Consider the following 6,000-nt stretch of genomic DNA (forward strand, 5'->3'; position numbering starts at 1 on the left):
CGCAGAAAGCATAATTGCAATGAGAATATCACATCTCATTGGTAATTAACAGTTTTAAGTCTTATGACTGTTTCATTCTATGATATGTCATTATAGCTAACTATATTGCTATAGTTCATTGCATGGCAGCTTTTAGAGGCAGCTGCATTTTTAGCAAAAAACTTGTTTGTCTCCCAAAAAAGAAAGGGGAGGGGAGGGGAGGGTTCCCTTGGAAGGGACCTACAATGATTGGGTCTGAGGTGTAGTTATGGATAGGTAGTTATGATCACCAATGAATTATGAGGCATCTGAATGTAACAGTCAGATTTTCAAATATTGTCCACATAGAGCAGGTCCAGCCGGGTGCAGCAGATGCAATGGGTGTATACATATAAGCAAAAAAAGTGAATGCAAAAAATCCTGCTGAAAAATTTTAAACTCAAAAAGTTGACCAACATGTTGGGCCTTGATTCACACTGTCTTGTATGGGAAACTAGACAGACAAAAAGTTGTACTGTCATTCACAACAAAAAGAGCATGCCAGCAAACCTGATTGCATGCTTGATTAAATGCTTGATTGCATTTTAAATATGAATAAAAATTTACAAGATCAAGTGAAAAGAAAGAGAAATAAGGCAGGTAAAGTGTGAGAGAAGGCTTATTTGCCAATTTATTTTCATTAATTCCTCATTACACCAAACTTGTAATTTCATGTAATCTAGAGGGCATGTAAAAAACATTTGTTTTGCCCATATACATAAGAAACTAAAACAATGGGAGTGACATGAATTAAAACCCATTAAGTTCCATAGCCTGATGAGTTCACACTTCTTGATGGTAACCTCAGGAGGTGCAGCTGGCATCCCTGAGGTGAGGTGATCCGAGCTTAATTACATTCTCCTTTCTACAAAAGACAACTTGTTCAAGTCCATAATGTTGATAAAGTTCCTACTGAAAAAGATGGGTGATTGTCTTAAGTTAAATTATACATTAAAATATACATCCCTGTATTTATAAATCCATAAATAATTTAAAGTCTAGATATGAGTCAAGGAACAGCAGAAATGCTATATGCTGCCATGTGAGAAACAGTTAAAATTACCATTTCAAAATGGAAGTTGGCAAGAAAAAATATTTGCTTATTCTATCTCTCTTGGGCTTTTTATTGCATCTAGCATAGGTAGGACCTTATATATGATTCAAACTGTTATTGTATACATATGCTAAAAAACAATTGTTCTGTAGATATAACTGCAAGGTCCCTTTCCGAAAGAGTTTACTTTTCCAAGTAGGTAATATAGAGGCAACACACAAGGAGTGACAGATGGATAGAAACACTGAGAATAAGCAAGTAAAACAAGGATCGTTTGTTAATAACAACACGATCTTCACTTGGATTTTTTTTTTTTCCTTTTGGACAGTCAAAACTTTGCTGTGTGAAAGTTAGGTTTTTATCTTGATATCACACAGCCAAAGAAAATACTACATTTTTTTAGTGGCTAGAATTTACCTTCAAATAATATTCAGCTGAAATCCAAGGTGTTGTTTCTGCAGAAAATTATGGCATCATAGTACCAGTATGACAGTTGTAGCAGAGACAGGATTTCTTTACAAGTGATTATTCTCATTTAAAAATACCTGTACAGCAGAAACTACTTGTGCTTCCTTTCTAGAAGACAGTATCTGGAGAGTTGACTGGCAAAATTTAGCTGCAGGAATGGATCATATAAAACCTTTTTAAAGAGGTTTATCTCTGTCTAGCATAAGAACTGTTTAGTGGTATTCCTTTTAAGTTTAAGAGGAACGCTTGAGTTGGCTTCATATAATTTAATGGAATTCCATAAGCATTTTAAAGACAATGTTTACAGAAGACCACTGAAGTCATCTCCCACTACAGAAGCTTCTTCCATGTTTGTTAAGATCAGGAAAAAAACATTTTGGTGGTTTTACAAACCTCATTCACCCAGTAATTTCTGAACTGTGGTAATGACTTGTGCTTTGTCCAGAAAATGTATTACAGAGATATTCAGCCTTCATTTTAAATAGACAATCTAAATAGACAATCTCTTGGAAAACTTTGCTGGTATTTCCAGCTTTACATTTTTTATTTTTAATTTACAGCCACGGGATCTTAATATACCTTCTACAGGACTTGGGAGCTGTCTTGAATCAGATGCCATTCCTTGGTAGGTACTTACAGTCCACAGACCCTCATATATCTGTTTGTTCAATTCCCTTCTGACTGAAGAAAACTACATGTAGTTTTCTACATTTTACACAGAGTGTCTATTAAATAAATGGACTATAAAAAAAAAGGTAGATAAAACTACATATTGGATACCTTCACAACCATGAATTTTTTGTATAGACTAGCTATGTACATCTACTCATCCTACTGAGAGCTCCACCATTGTTTTGCAAATAATACTCTCATTTAGTTAAAATTTAATTAACTGCTTTGCTGTAGCACTTGGCTCTGTAACCACTGGAGAAACAGGCATACCAGTTCATCCCCTCTAATCTTTTACATTTCTTTGGTAGTGTAAATGGCACTAGTATAAATATGCACAACAAACAAACAAACAAAAGCATTTTCAATCAAGGAGCAGTAGGCAAGATTGTACAAATACCGAAGAAGAACTCAGACAGTTGTTAGGGACCACATAATGTGATTCCCTATCCAATCCTAATGGCTAATCAAGGAGGCATTTTGAAGGTTCTGGCAGAACTGTAACCAGAGCCTTAATTCTTCAGACAATGGTGAATAGAGGAGGAGGAAGTCAGACTTTGTAGGAAGGCTCAGGAGAGTTTTTGTTCATAAAACATTAGTAAAAGCAACTTTCATTCTGGTTGAAATCCCTGAGATCCGCAAACATGGATTTCTGCATCCCTGGAGGCAATTCCACTTCTATTTTGTAATATTTTATTTTGGTTTGTAATATTTTGAGTTCTTTAAAGAACATAAGAAAGCAGAGGTGAATTCACTATTAGCACTGTGATTCTGTCTTTGAAATGCTTTAAGTAATTCTATTTTTGACTATTTTTATTAAAACACAGATTTATAAGATCTGACATAATTTTCTTCCAATCTGCCAGTTTTAAAGTGCACTAATCATTGCTGCGATGACATGGTTTAGCAACAGAAAAGTTAGTTTCTCCTCTACCTCTCTTCAGTGCACTTCAGAAGCATTTTCTGGACAGTTTTTAAAATGGCATGTTTACCTAAAACAAATGTCTTTTTGACATGGTTCTCCAAAGTCAGCATATACCCTGTTATTTTGATCTGTCATGATAAACTGCTCAATTTGTGCACCAACTAACTTGTCCCTTGTACTCACAGCTGAAGTTCACTTGAGAGCTCTGCAGCACGTCAGGAAATAATATGTAAATGGTATAGTATTTCCTTGAGATGGTATTGTGCTAATTACCAAACCACTGATGGCAGTGGTGATCTGCCCTAACGATCTGTAGGATCAGAGTTTCATCTTCCATCTCTGTATTTTATTAATTGTCATTGCTTTATTATTGATATCCAAGTGTGCTTTTCAGGGGATATGACAATTACATTCATGGTGAATATTAACACTAAAAATGCATGCAAAGTGTGAGTTTGGGGTTGGGTTTTTTTACTAACTTGCATGTGGACTTATTTTTTTCTTGCATATTAAATCAATGAATAGACCTTGAACTGAAGGCAAAAAAGATTTCCTGAATGAGGCTAGGATGTCTTGGCCTGCTGATCTCAGACTTTTACTCTCTGCCCTGTAGAGAGGAAAAAAAAAAAAAAAACAACCCGCCAGGCAAGCTATATGATGTGAAAACCATAGCCACTGCAAGGAAAGGTATCTTGTGGTAAATTAAGGAAGAGTAGAAGCATAGTAAAATGTGCAGAAGCTCATGATGTTTTCAGAAACATTGACTGCTGTTATGTTTTGTAGTAGCCCTTCTGCACCTGATATCCTTCCATGCTAGTGAGAGACAAACAAGAAGGGAGTAGAGGGGATATTTCAAATGTCAGTTTTGACACATATATTCTGTACCAGCATGCTGCTTTCTTCCCATGTCCTGGACCTAAACCCCAGCCCCACTTTTACTCCCATGCTTTCAGCTGACAAACTGCAGATGCAGGGACATGCCTGGCTAGGGACAATCTTTTAAAGCAGAAAGGGGCAGCTGCACATACCTTAGTGCTTAGATTTACATCAACTCCCCCATTTCTTTCTATTTGCTTTTTATTAAGTAGGAGAGAGACTCTTGCAGAGCCTCTAGAAACCTAATCTACAGTTAAAAGAAACCTTCAGTACAAATTGAAGGTGACCAACAGATGCTCAGATAAGGCAATAAGGGATGCAGTACAAGTACCAAAAGAGTGAGGTTGCCTCCATTAGTGGTTCAGCAAAGAGGGAAAATTCTACCTCTGTGACAAGGGCAAAGAATATAATTAACTAATAGGATTCCTTAGTTTAGTGCCATATGAAATCCATGGTGGGTTAAAGGTCTGTCCTGAAGCCCTGGGAGGGACAGCTTCTAAGCTAACTGGAATGAACGTCAGCAAATGGAGCAGTAACGCTAGGGAAGGTTACATTATTAATTATATTAAAGAACTCGCTCGCAACCGCAGGACATAACAGAGGAAAAAAGAACAGCTCATCCCTCGGACACCGCAGTAAGCAATCACACACAAGCGGGGCTCTTCCTGCGGTGTTGTGAACCCTCCTCCTCCCCGCTGTTCACCCCCTGCATTGGGGAATTTCCTCCCTCAAGCTCGGCGGGAGCCGCACGAAGCATCTGGTCACACAGCATCTGATCACGCAGCATCATCTGGTGACGGAGCCTCTGGCAGCAGCAGCGGCAAAACAACGGAGCTTGGCAGCAGAGCAGTCTCTGGGGACTCAGCGAGCCTGGGAGAAGACACTGGCTGGTCAGTAAGAAAAATACGCAGTCACGAGAAGGATATAACAAAATACATTAAATGACTACATATTAATGCTCTGTTTTCCTCCTTTTTCAAAAGAAATAAGCAATTCATTGCAAAACAAAGTGCAACACCTGACAAATTAAAATCACTTGCCTGCTTGAAAATGTTGTACTTACTACAGCTATCCTTTTATGTTTATGACTGAAGAGATAACAAAAAATACAGTATCTTTTCAAAAAGATTTAACACAAATTGTCACAAAACTACTTTCACTGCTCTCTCTCATGTAAGGCAATCTCTTGCAACAGAATGCAAAAAGTGAAACATGCTTTACTAAGCCAAGCGTTAAACTCACAGGACTGTCCACAGTACTCAAGGAGTCCCTGAGACTCAGATCTTGGCGATGAAAAATACAGCAAAACAAGAAGAAACATATACCAGACCAGACTGCCTGTTTTAAGATAGAAGGTTGAAGCTATAAATCAGAAATAAAGCTATATCATAAATGTGTCGTACGAGGAATGGCTGGGTGAACTGGGGGGTTTAGTCTGGAGAAGAGGAGGCTGAGGGGAGACCTCCTGGCCCTCTGGAACCCCCTGACAGGAGGGTGCAGAGAGGGGGGATGAGTCTCTGGAGCCAAGGAACAAGTGCCAGGCCCCGAGGGAATGGCCTCAAGCTGCCCAGGGCAGGGTCAGGCTGGCTCTGAGGAAGGATTTCTGTGCAGAAGGGGCTGTTGGGCGTTGGGATGGGCTGCCCAGGGCAGGGGGGGAGTCCCCATCCCTGGAGGGGTTGAAGAGTCGGGCTGAGCCAGCGCTGAGGGATCTGGGGGAGTTGGGAACGGTCAGGGTGAGGGTCATGGTTGGACTGGAGGAGCTTCAAGGTCTTTTCCAACCGAGATGATTCTGTGAAAAATTGGTACAAGAACTTCAAGGGCAGGAGAAGGACTTGATACTACTTTCAGTGAGCTTTTGGTAAAACTTAATTACAATTATCTGTGTGGGTTTTATGAGAGGACTAAAACCAGGATTTAGGAAATAACAACAGAATAAATTTATAGTCAAGGCAAAATGTTATGATGATACATTTATGGATGCACAGGTGTG

Source organism: Athene noctua, chromosome 15 (assembly GCF_965140245.1).
Source record: "Athene noctua chromosome 15, bAthNoc1.hap1.1, whole genome shotgun sequence".
Taxonomy (NCBI): domain Eukaryota; kingdom Metazoa; phylum Chordata; class Aves; order Strigiformes; family Strigidae; genus Athene; species Athene noctua.